The sequence below is a fragment of the Phalacrocorax aristotelis genome, chromosome 2 (genome assembly GCF_949628215.1).
Source record: "Phalacrocorax aristotelis chromosome 2, bGulAri2.1, whole genome shotgun sequence".
In the NCBI taxonomy this organism is placed as follows: domain Eukaryota; kingdom Metazoa; phylum Chordata; class Aves; order Suliformes; family Phalacrocoracidae; genus Phalacrocorax; species Phalacrocorax aristotelis.
This window is the reverse complement of record NC_134277.1, coordinates 136,461,934-136,489,190: the sequence shown is the minus strand read 5'-3', so window position 1 is coordinate 136,489,190 and position 27,257 is coordinate 136,461,934. Positions and strand designations below refer to the sequence as shown.

The window sequence follows — 27,257 nt, the reverse complement described above, 5'->3', positions numbered from 1 at the left end:
TCCTCTCCATGACATCTGCTGAAAGTGTGCTACAAGGTAAGTTTGCTCGTAAAAAAAATAATTTATTTTTACTTTATCTGTGTGTTCAGAACTTCATCCTCAGTAAAAGTCCTATGGAAGAAGAGTACTAAGGAGTATTTTTATGTAGATGTTGCAATTAGCATAAAACTATTAATCCAGGCTAGCAAGAGAGTATTGATTACAGTGTTCTGACAAGATGTAAGTGATGCAAGAAAAACAAAGCCAAATTGATCTCATAAGTTCAGGAGGTGCCTTGAAAATAAAAATAAATATTCACATAGCTTCAATTTATTGCCTTTATTATTCCCATGACATTTCTGTATTGTCTGTTTCTGACAACATTTACAATATATATTAGAGACCTTTTGTGTTAGGTTTGGTTCTGCCATGTCAGTAACCTTGTTCCTCATGTCGCTTATCGATGCCATAAGTAAGTTTAAAATTATTCTGAATGTGGAAAATGCACAGCAAAATAAAGAAGTAATATGAGATATGGCAGGAACTAATAGGAGTTTGAATTAGATATTTAGGTAAGGTTTTATATTGAATGTTATGAAACGTTCTTAATAAGCTTCTGTTGTGCATCGGTAGTTCATGAGATGCACTGGGAGCCTGGCTGCTTGTGTCTCTGACTGGTCAAAACCCCAGATTTATTTTGGTGCAAAATGCTACATTTGAAACTAGCTTTTTCTCATACAGAAGCAAAACTGGGCCTTTTGGAAATGTTAATGAAACAATATGGAGAAAAATTCATCCCAGAGCAGCCAAGCGTATTTTGGCCAGGTGCTTTCCTGTAGCACCAAGAATTCAGTCTCAGGTCTCTTGTCTGACACATCCTGGACAAATGCAGACAGTCAGTGGCTTTGGGTCAGGAACCCATATCTCCTGCTTTCTTCTGCTCTCTCTGTTAATCTGGAAATCTTCACTCACATCTGGGAAATATTTCTAACATCAGCTTTCTGAGGAAGTGGCATATTACTGCAAAACATTTCAGCCGCCTTCAGTTTGAAAGTGAATTTAAATGTTGAGCCATCTTTGGTAATTTAAATTAACCTGGGTGAGCACTGGTTATGTTCTCATTTTCAGAAGGACCGTATGAGTTAACAGGCTTTACATTCTCTAAGGTGTATGCTGATGTGCATCAAACTGTTGAGGTTGTGATGGCCGAGTTAAAAATATGGGTTTGTCTACAACCTTACTGACTGGAATGGCAGTACACTGGTTTTCATTTAGATGCATCAAGTTTCACGCACCGCCTGCAAAGATTTGACCAACAATCTGGTGGGTTTAATGAATTTGTGTCAGATTTGCAGGATTCATTTAAATGAAAAGCAATAAGTGAAGGATAACATTACATATTGGTCATGCAGTTTAAGAAAGCAGCTATTTCAGAACTAATTAGTCTATTTATGAAATAATCTAATAAATATTTAATGATTTTTTCAATTCTTATAAACAAATACTTGTGCTTGTAGATGCTAATTACATGAGCAGAGCCCTTCACTTTGCATGGGCAGAGTTATATTTGTGTTGAAGTGTTTGTTGTATTCGTGCCAAAAAACAACCAAAAAACCTCATTAAGATCTGATCCTTCAAACGTGCATGTGCTTAACTTGACTGCTCAAATAATGTTGCTTTGGCAGTGTTGATTTCAATACTTTGATCATGAAATACCTCATGTAAGGGGGGGAAATTAATACAGCAGTAGTGTTGATCTGTATAAACAGCCATTAATGAGTACATGTTGCACCCTCCCCTGGAGGCAGAAAACCACGTTTCTGCTGAGTTGATGAGTAAAATGAAATTGCTCACCGAAGATACTTATTGTCATGAGATCCATTTTGCTACTGCTGTCTTAGCCTGAACTCCGACTTCGGAGCGACGGTTTCTGCATTTTCCTGTACACAGATCTCTCTGGGTACTGCTCTCCAGTGTTGCGGCTCTTAGTCCTGTTTACCATATGTTAGCTGCAATACCTTCGGCTCAGTTCCCTGAGCTAGACTAGGGATAGCACAAAGACATTTATAAAGGTAAACAGGAATATTGCTTGAGTGTCTTTACGAATAACAGAAGATAATTTGTTTGCCCAGTGGAGGAGAAATGTTTACTATCTAGCAAGGAAGGAAAGTACTTTCTCTCCAGCCTTTCCTAAGTAGAAAAAATTACTGCAGCTTAAAGCTGACTGGAGCCCCTGAACCTCTCATGTCAGATACCAGCAAATGTGCGGTTTTGGGGATACAAAAGAAGAGCCCCAGGATCTGGCAGGGGATGGGCTAAGGCAAGATTAAGAGAGACGTATGGGAATAAAAATGAAAAGCCATATAAGATTCATGAGGTGTGGGGAAAGGGGATCAACAAGAAGATGACAAAGGTAGATTTCTGTGATTGTTACTCCTGAAGGTTGGCTGGCAAACACTCCCTCCTGACAGCATTTCATACGCATTTCTGCCTGGCCAAGATCTCATTTATAATTACAACTAGGTATTTAAATTTCTTCTGCACTACTCCTGTGTGGAGTTCTTCCTGCATTGGTTTTCATGTTTATTTTCTCAAAGGAGGAAAAACATTGCAGACTCCCCAGATATTCGAAGAAGAAAAGCCAGCCGTTTATTTAAGCTGGCTTTCAATATGCAGAAAGTTGCCTCCAAAAGAAAATGCTAATGTTTGGCTTTAGGCTTTCCTGGGAACACAAGTAAACTGTTGTTTATTTTTTGTCTTTGGAGATTTTGTAGGTGTTTTTATTTCTTCCTTGTTCTTTTAAGCCTTTTTTGCTACTTACCTAGCATCTCACCTAACTTTGATATTTATCTTTGCAATAGAGTAATGTACCTGAAGATATGCAGGGTTTTGAGAATGTTTTCTTTACCGGTAGACAGAATAGGAAGTTAAAAAACCTCTGTTTTCCATTCCGTATCTGTTTTACAGCGCATGTTGAAAGAGACATATGCTGCCGCATGTGTGATGAGGCTAATTCTGTCTTTCCTTAATGGAGTCATTCACACTGAGCTTCCATTCTGATGAATTAAATGGGAAATTATGAATATAGGTTCACAATAGGCTCTCATGAGATTGCTTTGTTACAGCACTGATTCCTTGCTCAAAGCTCTATGAAACCCACCCAGCCCCAGGTCCAGGCTGGCCTGCTGCTGCCATTCTCCAAGGGCAGTTAGGGCTGGTTGAAGGCTTCGGAAGGCTTCACTTCTGGTGATCACTTCTGGTACAGCGTTGCTGTGAAATGGAAATCAGGTCTTGGTAAAGCAGCAAAAACTCACATAGGTCAGACTATCCCAGACTATGAAGAGTTTTGTTTTTGAGGTTCCTGGTGGCACTCCCAGTACCTTTGTGCATCAGAGACTCATGGAAACAGCATAGCTGTAAAGGTGAATTTTTGAGTGAGTAGGTTCAGCCTTGACTCTACAGCCGTTGCCGATTGTTGAAGTCAAGGGATATTGCTCAGGTTGGGCTGTGGCCAACCACATGGTCATTTTGACCATCTGCATCTGAGCCTCAGTGAATGGCATTGAAGGATTTATTTTTAATGGGCATGTTAAACATGGGACAAATTTAATTTTACTATTGTCATTTAAAATCATTTCTGATACAAATGATTTGCTGACAAATGAGACGTTAGGTCTACCATAATTTGGGACTCATCCAAGTTTCCATTCCTCTGAATGCAACTGATGCAAGTGATGTTTCAGCTGTGCGCAGTGCTCTTCAATACTTTAATGAAGATGAGCCGTGCTGACCATGATGATGAGTGCAGTAGCTAAACCCCCTATACATTAATAACAAAATGCGCCTGCCATCACCTCCTTAAAAAAAGCTGAAACCCCAGTGTGGTTGGCAGTTCGCTTCATCCACTGCAAGTGGAAACTGCTTTAAACAAACACATATCTCAAATTTCCCTGTGGGCATTTTTAGTGCAGAATATAGTGTTACTATTGAATATCTGAAAATATCACCAAAAATTTGTTTAAAAGAATAATGAAAAATTAGCAAAATATCTAAGTTGTTATCAAAGAAAAGAAACTAAAACTTAGAAGCTTAGAATGCAAGCACAGTGTATAAAATATTCTGGCAAAATTTCCCAATTCAATTAGTTCACCATGCACTGGTATGTTCACGAAGACAGTCGTCCCAGCTTCACTAAAGTAAGGACAGTAAAATTCTTGTAGAACCTAAATGTGTTGCACATCTATAGTAGAAACGTCTATCATCAGATTACATGGCATTTAGATTCATGACGACCTGTCTTTTCTTTTCACTTTGATTTTCCCCTGACTTGTAGTTACTGAAGTCCCCAAAGATTACAGGGGCAGAATGCCTAAAAGTGCTCTTTAACACTTGACAGCAAGGCTCTGACGGTGTTTTACCCATATTTTAAGCACACTGACAATTGAAGGATAATGCTGTACGCAGTACAGGGGGTTTACAGAAGAGGTAAATGGGGATTTTGCGGCTTATGATGGAGAGTCTTTGATATAACAGTTTCAAAAATTAGATTAGGGTGTATATCATATGAAACTCTTTTTCAGTTGTGCTGTAAATTTAATGGCAAGGTTTTGTTGAAATGAGCCCTTGTGGTCTGCAAGGAAGAAAATCAATCAGCATGTGCCTTATCATTTTTCTATATCCTTGGTAGGGATGCAATTAAATTCAGTCTGAAAGGTCACAGTGTGGGGTATACATTAACCTCACACTAACCCTGTATATGATATTGCCACTGAGAACAAGTTAATAAAGATATCAGTTGGAGCTGTACGTTTGTTCTCTTTTTTCCAAATGTATCTGCGTATACACGTACTTCTAATTACATCTTTGTGCATAATGTCAGTAGATATCTAGAATATTTGCAGTGCTGTTAATTAGGCTGTGGGCTAGTGTACAGCGGAATATACAGTGGAGTTACGCAGTTGGTGGCCGAAAACACTTAAACTCTTTTGTTGCAGTTAATATTAATGCAAGGATATGTCAATGAGACAAAGCTTTGTTTCATTTCCAGACTCTGATGATGTTTAAAACAGCAGCTGCAAAAAGTAGGTTCAATTCCAAAGTGCAGTAGTGTTTCTGAATGCCATTTGCATTATACATATTTGCTCCAGATGAGGGAAATTAAATTTCTTACTGAGAATTGGACGAGTAGTTAGGTGGTGAAGAGAATCTTGACTTTTTTAACCTTTTAAATTAAGTTATGGGGAGGTATTTGATTTTAAGTTTGATTTGGGAGGCCTCTTTAAAGAGGAACCATGTTTCCCATATTGGCTATTAAAAAATCCCAGTACAGTGTGACATTAAGAACAGCAGTGCAGTTTCAGGGGCAAGTTAGAGAAACTTAATATCCAGCACTTCTTTTCCAGAGACTAGCAGTGAGAGGTCATCAGATTTTACTTCTGAAAACACTTCTGCTCTGAAAATGCATTTGTTTTTATATGAGATTGCGGAGTTTCTAATGACTATATTGAACAATGGGGCATGAGAATGAGAAATATAAAGTTTATACTTCAAATTATGAGATAGAGCCAGGGGAAGTGGATTTGGGCAAATAACAGCCTTTTAGGCCCACCTCTAAAGTATGTAATATTTTAGAGCAAATTTTGAACAAGATAATAAAGTCAGGGAAGCAAGTGGAAAATGAGATAAAATAAAAAATGATTAATAAATATTTTGTGCAAAGGGTAGCTGTTTCATCTTCTTCAGTTCTGTTGGTGAAGAAAGGCAATAGATGTAATCTGTCTCAGTTTTGATAAAGAATTTGAATATGGTACCCATGTGGAGATTTATCAGTATGGTAAGAGAAAATGGAGATTTATAGAAGAAATTTTAAATAGGTAGAGAATTGAATAAAGAGGAGATGGCAACATTAGTCTTGAAACAGGAGTGTTGGGCCAAAGGGAGGCTGCTAATTAAGTTCCTCAAAGGAGATGAAACATATTAATATCTTCCTATCATTGTCACAAACAAGCAATGGTGCACTTATGAATTTGCAGATGACTCAAAGGTAAGAGTCACTGACATTTCAGAAGAGGATCATAACATCATACAAGAAGGATTAGGTTTTCTTCCAAGTTGGTGTAATGGATACAGCATGAAGCATAATTGTGCAGAGTGCAAGGTCATGCTTTCAGGGAATCATCATCTGAATTTAGTCTGTGAACTGGGAACTCATCTCCTGAAAAACAGAAAAATCAAATACAGCTTTATTAGGTCATCTAGGATCGGGATCCTAGATGTATGACCTATTGTACATCTAAGATCCTAGGACCTAGCCTATCTAGGATCAAGCTACCAGTATGATGTTGCTGTTAATAAGATAAATGCATGCCAAGAGGATAGTGGGTGAAGTATTTCTAGCAGGGAAAGAAAGTATTAGCATATTTTGAGGTGTTGACAAAGCACAGTGAGACTAGTGTGTACCATTCACATTAAAGAAAGATGAGTTCAACCAGGAACCGGTTCACAGAGGGGCTGTCAGGATGATCAGGGGGACGATGGATTGCGTGTTGTACAAGAAGGCACTGTAAAAACCTTGACTTGTTCAGATACTAAAGCAGAGGCTGAGACACTGCTGTCTTCAGGAGGGTAAATATACAGGAGGAGAGTAAACACCAGGGAGTGAAAAGAGCTAAATTTTAGGGTAAATGACACAGTGGGCATCAATAAAGCAAGTGGACTGTGGGTGAAGCGGGGCCAGGCAATAGAAGACAGTCCCTGGTTATCTCTGAGGTTCATGAACAGCCCTTTGCTGGTATGGCAAAGGTGAAAATAAAGACCAGCTCTAGGATGGACTTTCTTCAGTTGATGGAAGGGACTCGGGAGTTTTCTTGCAATCCTATGCTCCTGTATTTATTTAGGTGCTTCTTTTGAGGAACGGAATGTGCACATGCCTCTCTGTGTGTGAATGTTTTAATTAAATTGCTAGCTGCTTCCGTGTGTTTGAAGCATTCCCCTGTGGTGTATGTGTCTGCGCACTGCGGGCAGTGTAAAAGATGTGTTCTTGTGCATGCAGCTGCAATGCAGCAGAAAAGGGGAACACTTAAGAGACCACAACTTCTGCATCTCCTGAAGGGACAGTCATCAGTTGCATCCGCTTATCCCAAGTCCTTTGCTATTGTGGGAATGTGCTGAGTTTCTGCTCCTTTTTTTGATAATTGGTGATCACTGCTCGTGAGCACAACCTAAATATTGACCTCCCTTCTAAGAAATAGAAAATCTCCTTTCCTGCATGTCGTGGTTCAGCCCCAGTCAGCCAACTAAACACCACACAGCCACTCGCTCACTCCCCCCACCGCTGTGGGACAGGGGAGAGAATCAGAAGAGCAAAAGCAAAAAAAAAAACAACTCATGGGTTGAGATAAGAACAGTTTAATAATTAAAATAAAACAATAATGATAATGATTATAGTAATAACAATAGTGATAATATAATAAAAGGAAAAGTGAGAAAACCAGAAACAAACGATACAACTGCTCACCACACAGCAACCAACACTGCTGGTCCCCGAGCTGTGATTGCTGCCTGCCTCTCCCGGCCAGCCCCTCCCAGGTAACACACTGGGCATGACATTACATGATATGGAATATCCCTTTGGCCAGTTTGAATCCGCTCTCTTAGCTGTGCCCCCTCCCCTCCTGGCTTCTTGTGCACCTGGCAGAGCACGGAGAGCTGGAAAAGTGCTTGACTAGTACAAGCACTACCCAGCAACAACCAAAACATCGGTGTGTTATCAACATTGTTTTCATACTAAGCCCAAAGCACAGCACTGTGCCAGCTGCAGTGAAGAAAATTAACTCTATCCCAGCTAAAACCATGACACTGCAGCACATACGTTTCCCTCTTGGAAGACTGCTTGTGCTGTGAAGGAAACGTCAGCAGTTTCACAGACTCACAGGAGTGTTGAGATGGGAAGGGACCTCTGGAGGTCACCTGGTCCAACCCCTCGCTCAGGCAGAGCCACCTAGAGCTCGCTGCCCAGGACCGTGTCTCTGAGGATGGAGACTTGAGGGTGACAGAGCAGTGGAACAGGCTTCCCAGAGAGGTTGTGGAGGCATTCAAAACCTGCCTGGATGTGGTCCTGTGCCCCCTGCTCTAGGTGTACCTATGATGAGATGATCTCTAGAGGTCCCTTCCAACCCCCACCATTCTGTGATTCGGTGACCCCACATCCTGTGGAAGTTTCTCTGTGGAAGTGGGTTGAAATCATGCAGAAGGGCATTACATGGGAAGATTCCTGGCAGTTACGGGAAGGTTTGCGGTGGCAGTGAGGTTTGGGTAGCTAAGATGCAGAAGATGAGAGAGGGCCAAGTCCTGAGTCAGTGCAGTGAAGTGCTGCATCCCGTGTTTACCTGGTTGCCTTCCCAAAGGCAGGCTGTAGCTCTTAAACTGACTCTTCAGTCATGTTGACTTTCCATACCAGGCACACTATGAGTAAGTACCAGCTCTGCTGTGTCACCTTCTAGCAGCATGTGCTGCTAAAAGCACACGTGTAGGTGCCCTTAGATACTGTAGTTGTGCCAGCAGTGCTCTGAGCAAAGCATGGCTTCCCTGCCGCTTAAATACTGCCATTGGGACAGCACCTTGGACACATGAAAGAGGCAGCTTGGGCATGAGAGGAGGAGTGGTTTGCTGGGCCTGATGTCAGCCCACAGCCATACACATGGGCCCAGGGGGTGGCAGCTCTGCACCAGGGCCATGTTTGTGATGCTCGGGTCAGCACTGGCGCTGCTTCTTCTCTGCTCTTACTGCTACTCGTCTTCCCTCATTTTGTGTCATCCTCTGAGGTTTGTAGGGCTCTGTGGATTTCAGGAGAAAGCATGTGTCATGATTTCTCTTCTCCCTAATCTTGAAAAAGCAGAACTTAAGATTTCACAGGAAATCCAGCCATTTGTTTCATCTATTCATATGCTAATGCTCGTGTTTCCTTAACTGCCACACAAGGAAAGAGTTGAGATGACAGTTTATTCCACTTAAGGGCAAGTGAAGCTTGCTTTTTGGATCAGCCATAACAATGGTTATCCTTAGTGGGGTTGTATCCTGAAGCATCTGCTTAATTTTTTTTCTTAATATTATTCTCACCGCATCTCCATACTTATATTGTTTACCCTTGACATGAATTACTATTTCTTGCAAATATATTAAACACATTATTCAAGTTTTCATGGCTAAAGCAGGTTTAATATGCATTTTTAGAAAACTATCGGACAGATTTCAGTGTTGTTATTCCAATAATTTTACTTGCTGATTTACTCTGCTTTGAGAGTAAGATGATGTCTTTGGTGTCAGACGTGCAGTATGGCAAGCCAACAGACGTGAGAATCGAGAGTGACTTGATGCTACAAACAAGAATGTGCGATTTTCCCCTTTCTTTCCTTCATCTAGTTCTGTTTAATACCAACAGAAATGGCACATCTCCCACCTTTGTAGGAGTACAGCTTCTGCATTTCTGCAGTGAATCCAGAAAAGTTTGATCAGGACTTTCCCTAAGGGGACAGAGGAAGCTGTGGCACTGTCCACCAAACCCACCACTTCTCTGAGAGAAAGCTGCTTCACAGTCCAAATGAGGAAAAGTGCGTAGTTTTATTTTTTGTGGCATAAAAACCTATGAACATGCTCAGAAACTACATGCTTCACGGTATAATTTTCTGGTTGATGATGCCTTAAAATTATAGGGCAGTTTTATTAATTTCTGTATGGGATTATGGCGAGGTTCAAGAACACTGCTTACCCAATATTGAACTTTAACTTGAACACTGAAGTTCATGGGTTTATTCACTTAATATCTCTTGAATTAGTAAAGGTGATAATCACTGCCAGCCTTATCATTGCCTCTCCTGGAGGAAAGCAGAAAGAAATACAAACTAGCTTGTTCAGACGTGAGAGATGAAGTAATGATGGTCCTCATAAACTCATTACACAAGATGAAGAAAACTGGCCCAAAAGTTCACTTCCTAATTATTGCTGCAGTTATAATATAGTGTGGGAACTATTCTGTTTCAGGGAATAAGGGAATACTTGTTCTTTCAGTCAGAGGCCTTATTATTTTTGTATTATTGCTATCAGTATCATGATTCTGCCAAATAAAAATCTGTATCCAGACATTACGTGGTCTTCTGCTTCTCACAGTTCATTCTTTCTGTCTGTCGATGAGCACAAGTTCCTTCACCATGATTTGGAACTTCTTAACGGTGTCAACAAAGAAATGTCCATTCCCACACTGTTAAAAGAGAAATTTGTGGCTATTTTACCCTTGGGGTGGGAGAGGATCTAAGATGATTATATTACAGAAGATTGATTTCTGCTCTTCATGTAAAAGGGAAATCTGTTTCTAATCTGGTTTGAGATAAGAATTCATAGTGACCATCTGTGTGAAAATTTTACTCGTAGTAATTTATTTTTTTTTAAAATCTGGCTCAAAATCTCAGCTTTTTGGTTTTTTTCTCCATGAATAAAGTTTCCTAGATTGGCATCTCAGGGAAAAGCATCTGCTTCAGAGATGTCTTTGGAGGTTGTAAGTTACTACTCTTAACATTTTTAAACGAGTTTTTCCATCATGCTGCCTCATACAGCCAGTAAGAAGTCTTTAGCTGTTGTGAGCAAGCTCTATAGTATAGACAGTCCGGTTTGGCCTGACTTCATTAATGATTAGATATAACCACACTTTCTTCCTTAATATGAATGTCTTTGTTCATCATTTTCCCTAAAGAAAAATAAATTTGACAGTGTGATTTTCTTTCATTATTCACAATTTTGATGGATTCCTTCTACTAAAAATGGTCCTGTCTCACATTTCAGCCTATTAAATAGGAAATTATAGCAGAATCAGACAGAGGGCTAATAATATTTAGAGAGTCCAGTCTGAGCTTAAATTTTTCATTGTCTTTGATGACCTGTTTAGAAATTCTATGGTTTTAAGTTCCAGCCCAGTTTTTCAGTAGGTCTCAATGAATATATTTACTGGTATTTACAAATACTTCATACTTAAGCTGTATTCTATCCCCACGGGAACTTTTTCCTCTGGACATTCAAATAATTATCCTTTATTCACATAAATACTTACACAAATATTTAACATTCACATTACATTACATTATGTACTTACATTAAATTAATATATTGACATTAATCTCAATACAAATGTAAAATGTTAATTGCGTGTACTTGAATAGTCTCACTGCAGCACTGTGTTAGGTTAAGGATGCTACCAGGTATCAGAGGGGAGTAATGTTCCCAAAACTCCTTGACCTGGTTCACTGCAAGAAAGCAGTTAAAAGCCAAACGAGGAGATGGAAATATCTTTCACAGCTGTGACAGCACAACATATGTTACTACTTTGTGTGAAAACGAGCAGAGACAATTTAAACTCTGTGTTTGGCCGATTAGTTTTATGGTGTCTTTTCTTTGACAATAAAGATGCCGTTGGCAAAACCTATCCAGAAAGAACGGAGTGGGTATTCCTGCAGAGACTGCCTAGTAGATTGGGATGCTTCTGGCATACAGATATTTGCAGCAGATGTTTCCAATTAACTGTAATAATTCTGAAAAATAAATGAACTTTATTTAGGATCTCTTCTACGAATATTGATGTGACAGCGGTCTCCTCAGCCTGGAAGGGCTCATGGTATCGTTGCTCGGGGTAGAGAGGATAAAAAATTGAAAAGCAACGATCCGGCTCAAAAGCTGAAGGTCCAGGTCTTTGGGGGAGAATGAGGAGAAAACTTTTGTCTCAGTTTCTCTGTATTTCCTGGCTTTTCTCCTCCAGCGCCTGCCAAGGAAGGCAGCCTGGCTGCTGAGGCAGCGCCTGGGGACGGTAGCAATGCCATCACCTGTCCACGATGCGCCATGCCAGGGTGTCACACCCAGGAGAGACATCAATTTCTGCAGGCCAGTGTGGGTGGTTGTGTTAAGCCCCTGGGTGAGTTTAGTGCCAAAATTAAAGGATGCTTTCCTTGGGTGCTGGTGCTTCTGAAGAGCTCTCTGTCTGTGGAGACTTGTGAGATCCTCGGGCTGCACGGTTGGCTCAGAAACATTTTCAGCGATATATGGAGAGCTGAACTTGGTGTGGCTGTGCTATGGGATACCAGAGTGAGTGTGGAGGTTTCTGGTACAGATCTCTTCAGGGCCTCGGACTCCTGTTGTCTGCTGTGCACAACCAGATGGGAAGCTGTATTATTAAAAAAAAAAAAAAGGCAAAGAGTCTTTCTCAACTTGCATCCAATTTCATATGGCTTTATTTTAGCATAGTTACACTTACTATCAAGTCCATATTGCTTCATTTTCTTCCTTATAGGTGTATTTCTTTTCTGCAGCTAAGCTAAGTAGTTTTAATTTGAATGTGATGATTTAAATATTTTTATTGTTTTTACTTTTTTTGAGTACACCAGTATTTTTACCAGTTCTATTTATTACTCGTTTCATAGCTTCATGCAAGACATGTCTTTGCTCTGATTTCACCTAGTTCTTCCTACACTCTCAAACTCTTATGTTATATTTCTAATTTCTCAGCTCCTATAGTAGATTATACTCTTTGGCAGTGACTGTAAGCATCACTAGTGTAATTTCTTTGCTTTTATTTTTGCTCCTTTTAAAAGTTAAAGCCATGAATGAGATTATTTGAACTAGGCATGCTCTGTTTTAGGATTCCCAATACAGATTCCACAAAAGAACATGAAAACTTTGGCCTTGTGGAGCTCCTGAGCATTTACCAGACAGAAGCAGGATCTCACTGGAGAATGGGAACTGGTGCAATGTTATCTTGAAGTTTCTGAACTTTTGTTCCAGTGGAAAGATATTCAATCTCGTTTCTGGGCACTTTTTCCTAAACTGTGTCTGGAAGGGCTACTGGACAGAAAGCTCCAGCCTGGTGAATCTCAGGTGGCCATCCAGCCTAGCCACCAAGAGCATTGATCTCACTGCTTGTCATTTGAGCACAGAAACCCATCTAATCTGCTTATCCTGAGTTGCCTCTATCTTTCCAGAGGGTCAAAGGTGCATCTTTCTCCTTTCTAGCTGCCAGACCCTCCTACAGTGCTCTGGGGAGTGCGAACTTGCAGGTAATGTTTCCACACTGATGATGGCGAAATGATGGGTTGGTGCAGTGGCCAGAATCAGGTATCCTCAGGCAACAAGGAGAGTGCTGCTGCATCCTTATTTATCTTCCACATTCAGCTCTCCGAAGCCTCCTCGTCTGTAGCATTTGCGAGGTGTCCTGCTTGCGATGCTGTAGAGTCAAGGTCCAAGTTCAGACCAGGGACCAAGGTAGCCATGGGAAACAAAACTTCCTGGCTGGTGTTGCTACCCCGATGGTATGGCTGTTAGCTGTAGAAACCACTAGGAATTAATCTTTCCTTTCATTCCTGTTTATCACTCCTGCCCTTTTATGTGATGAGAGTATTAGTGCGGTTGCAATGCAAACCCATTGTGCGGGATCCTGCCTGCTGCTGTCTGTTGACACAAGCCTCAGTTATTACATGCTGCTTCTTTTGGCTACTGGAAGCTCAACTTTGCAAGTTGTAAAGGGTCCCTATAATGTTTCTTTAGAGAAAGCCCAACTGACTGTAGAATCTTAAGCCACTTCATTTTCCGGTACTTCACTTCACATTATCTGCTTTCAGTAGAGAACTGCATGTTTAAGAGTCAAAAACTTTAACACTACCAAATAGTTCATTGCGATGCTTTTTTTAAGGGAATTGTTTGCAAAGCAAACTTCCTAGCTAGTTTTCACCATTTGGGAGTGTCTCTAATTTACCGCGGAGTCAGGAAAACACAGAAGATACGGTCATTGCAGTGATAGGAATCCGTCACATTGCACATGTGCAGCTCTGTTTTTTCCCATGTTTATCTGTCCTTTGGACACTATTAGTAAGAGCGTAAAATTATATGGAGCGGTATGGCTTTTGCTTTTGGCCTTTTTATGTTAAGGCAGAATTGAGGATAGCAAGATGATGCTGAGTCAAAATAATCACATCTGTAGCTCTTTTAGGACTAGCGCCAAAATAAGAATGAGACATGACAAGGGATCTTGACAAAATGGAAATAATAAAGCTAAAAACACAAATGTGAAGGATAAATGGTTCCTATGAACTCCATCTGTATTGAAGAAGACTACATCAAGAGCAGAGTTTGTATGTTTTTGGCTGCATGCCTGCATAGGACAAAATGTAGTTAAAACAATTCCTGCAATAGCTTCTTCCTAAGCAGGTGGATGTCTGGAGAAGTAAATGACTGACACAGCACTGCAGGCTCGTGGCAGGCAAAGCAGTGGTGCTCCTGCACGCTGGATCAGATTCTGGGCTTTTCCACCTCCATTAAGCCAAAGCGTTTCTAATGATTTCAACAGAGCAGCATTGCACAAAGATTTATGTAGGCAAAAATAAGATTTAAAGTGGCAAACGTGCTGGGAATACAATTTTTCATATTATTTGCAGTGGTTTTCCCCATCTATTTTAACCACTTCCTGGTCAGAGTGCAGCAAGAACAAAGCTATGGTCATCTGAAATGCTTTTCTAGGCATTTTGAGAGATGCTCTTGCAGCATAGATGAAGCATTAATATAGTGTTGCTTTGGCGTGCCTTGGGGATTTATGTTGTGTTGATTCAGTGATGAATCAAGTAGGCAATATCCAGTGCTGCGAGTGGTACTGCTAACGCTGTCAGAGGAGAGGGCTGGAGCAGCTGGCGGGGGAAGGACGGGGATGCAGCAGCAGCAAAGGGGTGGCTGAAGAACAGGAGCACAGAGCAGAAGTCGGAGATGGTGGGTCACAGGTAACAGCAGACCTTAACTGGTCTTGTCTTCGTATCGGTTAACAGTGGTATTGTACATGCAGTTACACTGTGTGGTAAATACGTACTTTGTCTGGAGGCACGACTTCAGTTGCTTATCCTTTATACCCTCCCCCATGATAAATATTGTTATAAAAACCCCAAATAGCACTGTGAGTGTTTTACTTTTTAAAAAAGGAGCTATTGGCAATTATTATTGTATCACTAAGAAGTAACATAAAGGCCAAAGCATTTAACACCTCCTGTGCTTACTGACAACATTAAATTCAGGCCAAGAATGGCCTCCTATTTAAATGAGCAAATATCTAAATGACTGCCTAACTTACATTTTTCGCGTTAAGATCTTCTTGGTCATAAGCTCGAAAAAAAAAAGCTGCTTCATAAAGAGAGGCGAGGAGAGTTCTCTGTGTGTACAAGACCTGTAGTTTTTTAAAGCGTATCTCTGTGCTAGTACGATCTCTTGGAGATCTGTGTACGGCTGGTATTTCATAGAATCATTAAGGTAAGAAAAGGCCTCTAGGATCATCAAGTCCAACCATCAGCCCAGCACTACTATGCTTCCTAAACCACACCCTGAAGTGTCACATCTATATGTCTTTTAAACACCTCCAGGGATGGTGACTCTACCACTTCTCTGGGCAGAATATTTCACATTCTTAATGTTTGTGGTTTAGTTTTGAAGGAGCTACACATGTGAGATAACCCACCCTTATTTGAGTTTAGTTTCTCTATGGTTCTATAAAATTAGGAAAGTAAAAAAATAAAAAGAACCGCATTAGTTGGCCCAACTATTCCCTTCCAGTGGCAGGGAATAGGAATTGGTTTCCCAGGGCATGCTTTCCAAGCGGATGTTCCTAGGACACTTGTCTGAGCAAAGATTCAGGCTTTGATTCAGCATGACTCCTGGGATCTAGTACAGAGAGGATGCTAACAGCCACCCCCAAAATTTGATTTTAAAAGTGATGGAAAAGAGAACTAATATTTTGTCTTTCCTCTCCTCAGAGGCTAAAAGCAAAGATGGGGATGGTGCAGTTACCATTTGTTGAACATTATTCCTGAAACACTAAAGAGAATGTGAGGCTTTCCTAAACATATTGCATGATTAATTTGTTTCCTCTGCTCCACTGATTTAAAATGAAATGTTTTTCCTGCTTGCAATGTGTAAGGCATACTCATCTCCACAGCTGTAAGGTGAGCAGCTCTTCGCTGCCCGGATTCCCACGGCAGCGGCAAGTGATCTTGTCCGAAGTTAAGATGCTCTCCATCATCACGGGACTGTCACTGATATCTCAGAGGCAGCAGTCAGGATCCCCATGAGGAAGTTCACAGCCGGCTGCAGCTGCTCCAATGTGTTCCTCGCGGAGGGAGGAATGCGCATGAGAAAGGACAAAAACTGTAATGAAATCTATTAACAACTGCTAGGAAGGAAACAAGCTAGGGGAGATCAATTTTAGTAGAACAAAACCTATCTATACAAAGGCACCTTTTGTGTTGCAATAACTGGTGGCTATGAAACAGGGTAACCTCTCTTCCCGGGGCCGTGCTGGATGGCAGGGCAATGGAGGTGGGGAGCCCCAGGCTTGCTCCCCGCTCTAACACAGCATGGAGCGCCCCAGGAACACTTCCCAGCTGTGGCAGAGCTGTTGGCAGGAGTACTGCCCCGCTGGCTGCCCGGCCGCTGCTTTGTCTGCACTCGTGGGACGTGAGCTCTGTGAAAACCACACTCCCAGTATAGGGTGGGGGGTGTATGCTTTGGGTGGAAGGGAAGCACGTGGGCACTTCTTGTTCATCTCCCCTCAGGCTTAATGTAAAATGTTTTTCTCACATCCTGTCTGTCCATCTGGCTGCTTTGGTGTGGGAGAAAACACATGCTGAAGCCCATGCAATTCCCATGGGTTTAATGCAAATACTGAAGAAGAATTTCAGGATTTGGTTAAGTGTGGGGTTTTTTCTAAAGGTAGGCTAATGTGATCCTCTGTGGTGTACAATTACATCTTCTGGCAAAGCTTGCTTGATTAAGCAAATCCCATCTCTGATCTCTGTTTTAGGCTTTTTTGCTAGCCTCTCTCCCAGTTCAATAAGATGTCATACGCAATACTGTTTACTATCTTGTCCAGTGTATTTTGTCCAACGCAGAGTCTGGAGGGGGTGAATAGGCTTTTGCTAACCCAGTGGCTGTCTCAGCAACTTATGTAAAAATGACAGAGGTCACATTCAAAGATTAAAAAAAGAATCTTGTCATCCACAAGTTATAATAGCAGGATTCCTTAAGCATCATGTTGAGTTCCTGCTGGGAGAGTTATTTAAAAGGTTATTTCCCAAACTCAGAGACGTACAAATGTTCTGGGAAGTCCTCCTTGACCCAGCGCTGGTCGAAGCAGTGATGCTCTGCACTGTCTATCAGTCCAGTCCATCTGCTACCTCCCGCACACAGGAGGAAGGTGGCAGGTGATGGCACGCAAGCAGCAAAACTCACGATGCAAAACTCACCCGCTGAAATGAAGGCATCACAGTAGACAAAGGCTTGTCAGTGGTGGTCCGTCTCAGCAGCTTTGATTTGGTGTTGTGCTTTATTGAGCCATGGTCCTGTAGAGACTTTCTTGGTAATTACAGGGTAAAGTCTCCATTGTAGATACTGGCCTTCAGATATCAAAGGCTGGTGCAGCGAAGGCATACCAAAGGTTGAGCCTCTGCTTGCTGGCTGTGATTGATTCTTGATGCTTGAGATAGTTTTCATTATGTTTTTATTAGTTATTAAAAAAAACACACAATAACCAGCTTCCGTCATGGCCATGCTGTGCGATCAGGGCAAAACCTTTACGAACAGATACCTTCAGAGCTTTCAGAGAGCTCCCCTGGTGATCAGGCACCTCTGGCTTACTGGGCCACTTCGCTCTCAGGTTTGTTGAAAGTATACTTGAAAATCAGGACAGCATCCAGTTTCTCAGCACCCCTGCGTAAGCCTGGCTCTAAATTCTTTCAGTCCAGCCTTGTGAACCAAGTTTGGGTGAGGCTTTCAGATACGTGCCAATCCATCCATGGTGAGTGTGTCCAAGGGAGAACAAAGTACCAAAGGACAATATAATATTCAATATAAAACCAGGTCTGATCTCTCACAGTAGTGTGGAGTCCCAGCAAAAAGCATGAAATCACAAGAAAACAGTAACAGAAAGAAGTTGGAAATGCCTTCTCTTTCTGATCTATTGTTCATCTGCTTCAGGAGCTCTATGAATTTGAGCTGCCAGCAGCTTTTTTCAGCTGTTTTTTTTTTCTTTTTTACCAGTGTAAGTTGAACGTTGGGCAATATTGCTAGATTTCAGGCTAGTGCCACGTGAAGCAGGTGCACAGCTAGCCAGCTCTCTGCTATGTCCTGTGGGTATTTAGGAAGACAGCACAAACCGCCTTGGTTGCATTAAGAAATGTATTGTGGTTTAACCCAGCCGGCAGCTAAACACCACACAGCTGTTTGCTCCCTCCCCCTGCCAGTGGGATCGGGGAGAGAACTGGGAAAAAAAGTAAGATTCCTGGGCTGAGATGAAGACAGTTTAATAGGACAGAAAGGAAAGGAAAAGGTTAGCAATTGCTCGCCACCCGCCAACCGATGCCCAGCCAGTCACCAAGCAGCAGACCCTGGTCAGCTTTCCCCCAATTTATATACTGAGCATGACATCATATGGTATGGAATATCCCTATGGCCAGTTGGGGTCAGCTGTCCTGGCTGTGTCCTCTCCCCTCCCAGCTTCTTGTGCACCCGGCAGAGCATGGGAAGCTGGAAAAGTTCTTGATTAGTGTAAGCCCTGCTTAACAACAACTAAAACATCAGTGTGTTATCAACAGTATTCTCATACTAAATCCGAAACAGAGCACTGTACCAGCTACTACGAAGAAAATTAACTCTATCCCAGCCGAAACCAGGACAAAATGTTTGATGTAATTAACCAACTTCATGTTTTGAAGGGGATTAAAGTTGTTCATCTTTTTTTCCCTGCTTTTTAAACCAGTTTTCACTGTGAAGGATGTGGTGATAATGAAGGAGACCAAGAACTGTTAGCTGACAGTCTACATCCCATCCTGTTCTTCCTGAAATGAATCTTCCGGTATTAAATCCTATCTCAATGCACTGTGGTTAAATAAAATTTCTAAGAGTAGTTTCTTTTTCTTTTTTGTATATCCCTGATTTTATAAATAAATAAATAAATGCTACAGACATGTGTAGCACTGATTCAATACTTAAATGTGCTTCCAACTGTTCCTACAGAGCCGTAGTTCTGGTAAGAGGACTTGTAAATTATGTGCAAATGCTTACACAGAGAAAATTACTTCTTAATAATTACTTTTCATATAATGCATTTTCCTGAATACAAACAGTTTTATCTGGTATGCTTTTGCTGAGCATGATGCTATCACTCCTGGCACCAAAACTGGGATAATTCAGACAGGTCTGACAGGATCAGGACTTGGAAGTGCAAGTCAGCCGTAAGAGGCAGGATGCAGAGCAGTCATGGCTGGCAATGAAGTAGTGACACAGGTATTCTTCTTCTCAGCTGCTCTATCACAACTTGTCAACAAATGGCAGGAGCATGTCATTCTTTGTCTCTTGAATTTATAAGCTCAGAATGAAAACCTCAAATCATAAACAGATTTCTGTCTTCTGGTGACTGTTTTGCCAATTAGCATGGTATCACTTCCATTTCCAGAACCTCTGGCCCCTAGTGCCCTATAGTCTGGCCAATTATTTTGAGCACACTTTAATCAGATTTGACTTTTTAAAAAAAAAATTATATTCCCTTGTGCATTTAGAGTTTAGCAATTTGATTTAGATAATCAGATCTTGCCCATATATCCAAATAATTCAGGAGAGTTTCTCCTGGTTAGCTATGGCAATATAGGATAATGGATTTGCACAATTTTTTAACCAAATCTGAAAACATTTGAATGTCATGAGTCAGAAAGAGCTTTGACCTGAAATTTAATTATGGAGTGGAAAATAGGAAAAGTGGGAGGATGCAGGAGAGGATTAAACAAAAAAGAAAATTCCTCATCATTCAAGACTTTGCTCCTGTTAAATGGTCTGAAGAGTCCTTGTCATACAATAGTTGGGCCTTATAAACGGGATAAATTTGAAGATTAGGAAGAGTGGAAAATGAAAACTTAATAATGTGATTTCTTTCTTCATTTTTAAGAAAAATGAGCAAGCTGCAGGGAAGACTAAAAGGCAAGCTGAAGTCAAAGGAAGCACATTTGTAGCCATCCATGTCCTAATGAGTAGCATTAGGAAACCATATGGAAGTATTTTGTCTTGACTGTAGCAGATTGAATACGTTTGGTCTTGTCTGGACTAAGCAAGCCTGAATCTATCAAGTATTTGGGTGAAAAAAACAGTTGGAAATTCTGGTTACTACAAATGGAAAGCAAAAACCATGCTCAAAAGCTTGATGGATGCTGGAAGCAGATGAGGTGAAAGTTTCAGTTCCATTATCAGTGCTAATCTGACAGGTGGAAAGAGAAGAAAGAAATTTGCAAACGACATCAGGCGTTCTTAAAAAAATGCTTTGCTGAATGTATAGTAGTTCATAGTTACTGTAATGCGGCAAACGAACTTCCTTAAAAAAAAGATTTAAGAAAATTATTTTCATTCTTGTAATACAGAATATTGAATTTAGATTGTATTGCTACCTTTAAATCTTCATAAGACTTTGACTTGTCTGCCCTAAGAAGGGGCTTTAGACACAAGATAGGTATACCAAATTGAAGTCTGCATGGCCATAAGTTTCCCGTAACTTATGTAGAAGATGTCTTCACCTGAGCTAGTCATGAGTTTTTAGCAGAGAACAGACCATAAACCCAAATGATCTGTGTCTAAGCAAAATACTTCAGTAAGATAGATAGATTCGCAACTAAATACAGCCCTTTTCAGCAGTGGATGCATTCCAGCACGTGGGTGTCTTCAGCATGCATAGGAGATAACGCGAGTACTTCCCAGGACTGACAAGCTCCCAGCCAGAGCAATAGGTGATGCTTGCTTAAGTGTAATTATGTGTTTAGTCTCTGGATCTCCCATAGATGGAGAGAACGTTGTGCCATCCAGCACTGGGCTCAGGCAGATGGAAGGACCTGACAAGGTACACATACCGATGCCATGCACTGCTACAAATAAAACTGTCCGTGGGAGTAAACTCTCTTTTAAAAGTTAATGCAGGAAGAAATAGCAGTGACAAGTTCGACTGGAAAAACTGTAACTAGAGGAAGTCTGGAATAAACAGTGTTATCAAATTGGTTTTCATCAACAGCTAATCCAAATTTAACAAAGATCTCTAGGATAAAGACTTCATTATTACCTGATGCAGACTGAATACATCTATCTTGGACCAGTTGAAGATCTATGCAATGCCTATTTAGAGAAGTAATTTACAAGTTACACTTGTAACTTATCTCTATGGGCAGAGATATTCATAATTTGCTAAAAGATGTTTGCTTTATATTTGTAAAGATTGAATTTGATATCAGGGTATTACAGTGGCAGTGACTAAGCCTTGGCATTCTTCATGGGAGAAAGAAACTCTTGGTCTCATGTTTTCTGAAAACTAAATGCTGTATCCCTCTGGCTTTTGGTTGTAGATGTAAAGTAGGAGTGTGAACATGTATGTGTTGTAAAAGCCTGTAAGCAAACCAGGTTTTTCAGCGTAGCAGCATACTAAGAAATCTAATAATCCCTCTGCAACTCCAAAGACACATACTGCACCTTACTGTCCCTGCCAGAGTGTGCACTGTGCTCCTTCCTCTTGTATGTTTTTACAAAAAGATCTTCTGTAAAACTTTCATTCTGTGGTTCCTTAGTCCATCCCTCAACTGACTGCAAAACTCTTTTGCCACCTAAACTGCCCTGAGCAATATCTTTGTGGTTTTATACTCTTTGAGTGCTAAGGATGTGTCAGGTAGAGGTGAGGGACATCTTGGATGGTGTACATCCAAAGATACTGGAAATTAATGGAATTACTGTGGGGTTGCACCAGTGAAAATGATGTCATCTTCTGTACTTTAAAAACAATTGTGAGAAGAGTCTGAAAGTATTCATTTTTTCATGTGACACTAAAAATAATGGCTGGATCTTTACATGCCATAGATGTGGAAAAAAGACAATAGGCCTTTAAAAAATCAAAATCAAATAGGATCATGAAGATCCAGAGAGGGAAGGATCTCCAAGGAAAAAATTGATAAACTATGTTACATAAACAACATAGATAAATGATAAATCTCTATCCATCTGCTGACCAATGTAACTCCTATGAATTTTGGTTTTCACATTTGAGTTTGTGTACACAAAGTACAACATGAGCCCTTAAGTAAAATCCAAATTGTTAGAGATGAAGTGAGATGACACAGGCAGGCTGTAGCACTCTCCTCCACTCCAGACCCAAGATTTCCAAGAGAAGTAACCATCATTAATGTCCTCAACTACCTCCAAGACAAAGTAAACCGTGTATTAGACATTTTGCATTAGTCAGCCTACTGATGCTATGTTGCAGTTCCCAAATGTTGCACAGTAAAGGAGGAAAATGGTACAAGAAGAGTAATGCTGAGGACCACTGATTCATATTGACCAGAAACTTCTGAGAAGCAGAAAAGGGAGGACTGTCGTGGTTTAACCCCAGTCAGCAACTAAGCCCCACACAGCTGCGTGCTCGCTCACCCTCAGTGGGATGGGGGAGAGAACTGGAAGAGTAGAAGTGAGAAAACTAATGGGTTGAGAGAAAGGCAGTTTAATAGGTAAAGAAAAAGCTGCGCACGCGAGCAAAGCAAAACAAGGAATTAATTCACTACTTGCCATGGGCAGGCAGGTGTTCAGCCCTCCCCAGGAAAGCAGGGCTCCGTCAAGTGTAATGGTTACTTGGGAAGACAAACGCCATCACTCCGGACAACCTCCCCTTCCTTCTTTTTCCACCATCTTTATATACTGAGCATGATGTCATATGGTATGGGATATCCCTTTGGCCAGTTGGGGTCAGCTGTCCTGGCTGTGTCCCCTCCCAGCTTCTTGTGCACCCGGCAGAGCATGGGGAGCTGGAAACGTCCTTGACCAGTGTAAGCACTACTTAGCAACAACTAAAACATCTCCACATTATCAACACTGTTTTTAGCACAGATCCAAAAACACAGCCCCATACTAGCTACTATGAAGAAAAATAACTCTATCCCAGCTGAAACCAGGACAAGGAGGAACAAAACTGGCCTGTAGGACATTGTGCTTGATTATACTTGACGTGTTTTAGCTGAACTAATTCTGCTTGCCTCTAGCAACAAACAATTCCTAATGTATTTTACCATTGGATGTTGCATCCTTTACTAGTTATTGAACAGTGTGTGTAGGCTTCCCTCCATGCAATTCTCATTTAGGGCTTCCTTTTGACTCTAAACTGCCTCAGCACTTTTTTTAAAGGATAGAAGTATATGGATTTTTGAGATTACTTATGTAATTCTGCAGAGCAAAAGGAGCCCATGTTTTTGATCCATCAGCTATAATACTGACCCTGGAAGCTACTCTGCAATATGTTTTGGGTATATACAATGTTCTGTCAAAGAACATCTGATTTTGTTTATTGCCACAGAGTCGTGGGGCTCTGCTCATATAAAGCAATCCTGATCCTGCTAATGTCCATTTGGCAAGATCCTTAAGACAAATAACTTGATCTTATTAATAGATAAAAAGAAAAAGTTTCCTTAAGAACTGTTATTGAAGAATAAAATTAGAAGAGTTGGTTGCTCATTTACAGCTCTCCTTTCTCAGCTTAGTTTTGAGTACAAGGTGCAGTTGTATGGGGGCTGTTACTGTCCACTGGCACTACCACTCAGTTCTCCTGAAAATTATGTTGAAGCTTGGCCTCAGTGAAATGCTTTGAAACAAGTTCTTTTCAAAAAGTGTTTATAAATTCCCTCTAGAAATCTCCCTCTTATTTTGCTTTCTCATGTTACAAACTCATATGCTTTAATTTGGAAGTGGCATATCTGTGACTGTTTGTTACTCAAGATAATCCTTGCCAGTTCCCCAAAAATTTAACAGCAAAAATGAGCCCCAAGAGCTGGGCCACCAGTGATGGCTGCCTGGCCCCGCTGATGATCCTCAAGCCTGACCTGATAGGACCTGCTAAAAGGATGAGATAGGGCAGCTGGGGGACTGCCAGCAAGTCACCAATTAAAACTAATTGCTTGGGAACTTATTGTAACGCTGCGATGGTTCATCAGGGACCTGGAATGAGTTCCTAGCTGCACTGCACCCTAGGGCTGCACGTCCCTTGGTCTTTGCTTCTAGAAGAAAACGCGCTGTTGCTTGCTGCTCTGTTGAGTTGCAGTGTTTCAAGATCTGAACTATAATTGATGTGGAGGAATCTGAAAGAGCTACCATCTATTGTGGAGCTTGGCTTGGGAATATTTGAGTTAAAATGTAAAGTTCCAATTGGTTTTAGCAGGGATCGTCACCAACAACTCGGGAGCCAGGCCAGATCACTTCTTGTTTCCTGATAGGAGAGAAAACAAAGCTGAAGTTACATGAAATGTGTGCAACATGCACGCAATAGTCCTTTCAAAATAAGAAAAATACAGACATCTGAATTTAAAAGGGCTTTCTGCTTTGCTTCTCTGATTTCCAAGGGGAGCTTTACAGAAAACTGGGATTTAGGATGCTGCCGTCTTCCCCCTTCCTAGTGACTGCTGTAAACATCTGCTGAGGATGTCATTCATTGTCTCATCCTACAGTCATTTGTTATGATTGTGAAGCATCGTGCCTCCTTGAAAATTAAACTGGCAATGCTGTGGGGAGGGAGCAGACAGCCAGTGTGCTCAGAGGCTCTCCAGAGTGTGGTTTCTGAGCGGTGCAAGAGCAGCCGCCGCATCCGTGCTCCATCCCGGGGGTGACGCCTCAGCAGGGAGGGGAGCTTTCCCAGCCAGTTTGGGAGGGCGGGCAATGGCAGGTGGGATGTGTAAGGCACGCTGCTGTGTCATCGTGCTGCGATTTCGCCTCTCCGTCCTGCTCCCGAAAAGGCAGACAAGGCTTCAAGTCATAAATCGCATTTCGTGTAACTCCTCCCTATTTCGGCTGCTTGCTCACACAGCCACCCACAGATCTGAAACAAAAATGTGCGAAGCAAGGCAGGGAGCTCTCTCACCAGTGCAGATTTCATCTCCCCTCTAGGCGCCAGGGTGCCCGTCCTGCGCCGACACCGTCTTGCTCCTCCTGAACATAACGAAGCTTTGGCTAATCACAAATACATAAGCATTTTTCTTCCATCCGTTCTCCTCAGCCTGTACTCGAAGAAGAAGAAGAAAAAAAAGTCTGGGGCTGTACATGAGCGTGTCTTTGTGCCACTGTTCATTCGGCGGGCTGACAGAGGCGGCATTGTTCGCAGGCTGTGGCCGGCTTGGCAGCCAGAGAAGGTGGGGATCTGCGCCGCGCATACGGAATCGGCGAGCGGACGAAGACAGGGGTTGAGAAACTCCTAGAGCTGCATTAACGATAAGAGGGAGTTTCACAGCACCTCACTAATAGATTCTCCTGGTGCCTTCTGCATAATGCAAATGGGGTCCGGCCCGAGGAGTCCTCGATAACTAAAGGTAAGGCTTTTATCTTTATAGTAGCGTGGTAGCGATTGCTGCTGTTTAGTTACTAATTAAACTATGGGTGATACGACTGCAGGAGAAGTTGTGAAGTCCGCCTTACTCCTTAGGAGAATAAACCTTCATGGTGGCATCATGCTGTAGCTGAGGGTTATTGAAGTTTATCTGTCCCCTTTATGTGGGCTTAGTTCCCGTTGCCAGTAATGAGAAAACCTGTATGTGTTCCCATCAGGGGACGAAAAGACCGTTTAGTCTCCTTCTCCAGCTTTCTTACTTTTTAAGCCAGAAGCTACTCCATGTATGCAATATTAAATAGATTTTGCTAATAGAAATACATTAACATATAGTCATTAGGCAAGGTAAATACTTCTTCCTATTACCAGAGACAGTTCCTCTCCCCTGCAGGTACTCCCTGGGGTAGAAAACATCCTGTACAGTGGTAAAAAATTAACATTTGTTCCACATACCTCAGCAGAAAGAAAAATCTTTGTTGCACTTATTTTTTCAGCTTCTTTGTAATAACTAAGATTGCACAGACTGTGATAAACAGATTTTATGTTGCTGTGCAGATATTTCTCCTGTGTTCTTACTACTTTGACGACAATTTTAGTAGTTTTTAAATTACTATTATGTTTCTAGTTTTAAAGGAAAGGTATATTTTGTCTGAGCACTTCTCCAGGACTTTTGCTGTTCTTATTGCTGTCTGTCCCGTGTAATAGTTAACTATATTTTTGAGAATGTGTACTGCTATTTGGGGGTGACAACGAATGTGGTCTTAAAGGTGCGTGCCTTGGAGCTGCGGCTGTTGTTCATTTTGTGTGCCCAAGCTTTTGGGGTGAATGGTCTGAGCTGCGGTGGGGACCCCTGACACAACTCCAGATGTGAAGCTCTTAATGTCACAAGTGTCTTTTTGAAAGATATTGGGGGATTTTTAATTGATTTTTTTTCTAAGAGGGGGTAAAAAAGAGGAGAGTATAATTTATGCACTGAAGGACTTTACTCTTTTCTGCCAGTGCAGCACTGTTCGTTGCATGTAACTCGGGAGAACACAGCTTGTACCTCCTGTTTGCCTGATGGCACGTAGTGGTCCCAGAGGACACACGCTGCTTCTGTGCTCCTGTTTGGTTTTAATCTTTAGGGAGCAACTGTTTCAAAGAATAAACACATTGCCTTGTAGGAGAAACTCCGGAAAACATCCTGCTAGTGACAGTGGCAGCCGCTGCCCATCACACTGGACGTCCCTGTGCCAAAACTGGTGGGGCTTTGCTAGCGGGCCAGCCAAAGGCTGGGAGCTGCAAGCTGTGTAACCGCGAGGTGATTGGCACAGCGGGCCAGTAAGTGAGGGTGGACAGAGGAAATAATGTTTATCCATGGGAAACTGCCGGGCTGCTAGCTGCTCGCTCAAAGCACAGTCCCTGCGTTTATCCTGGCCCTTGGTCTGGGGGTCTGCAGCATCCCCTTCGTGCAGGCATGTCAGCCCCGCTAATCCACACGCAGCCCCCCCCAAGGCTGCTCGGCGGTGGGGCCATGTTGGGCACCAGGCAGGCAGGTAATGAACCTGTTCACTCCTTTTACGGAGGCTTTCCCCATGCACCTCTCCTCACCGAGGGAGACGGCTCCTCGGCCAGACAGCAGGGCTGGAGGGATGCTGGACCCCACATCCTGCTATTTGAACATTGGCATTTTAACGATGCCCTTCTCACCAGGGAGGCACGTTCCAGAGAACACCTGCTACAGTAAAGAAGGACATTTTAAAGTAATAATAGGCATATTTAGACCAGTTTAATTTTTTTTTTATCTATCAAATGAGAGAGATTTATGGTCCTTGCCTCCAGGAGAGACAGAAGTGAG

General features: G+C 41.8%; 1 protein-coding gene across 4 annotated transcripts in view; it reads left to right on the top strand.

Moving 5' to 3' along the window:
• Nucleotides 1-27,257, top strand: part of PAG1 (phosphoprotein membrane anchor with glycosphingolipid microdomains 1) — a 117,508-nt gene that overhangs the window by 42,861 nt on the left and 47,390 nt on the right. For 3 of the 4 annotated variants that reach the window (XM_075085303.1, XM_075085300.1, XM_075085301.1), the window contains one exon: nucleotides 25,094-25,403. The gene's annotated coding sequence lies outside the window, so the exon portion shown is untranslated. Of the gene's footprint in view, nucleotides 1-14,028; nucleotides 25,404-27,257 lie in introns of those variants that run through there. The other variant, XM_075085302.1, reaches the window with a different exon arrangement.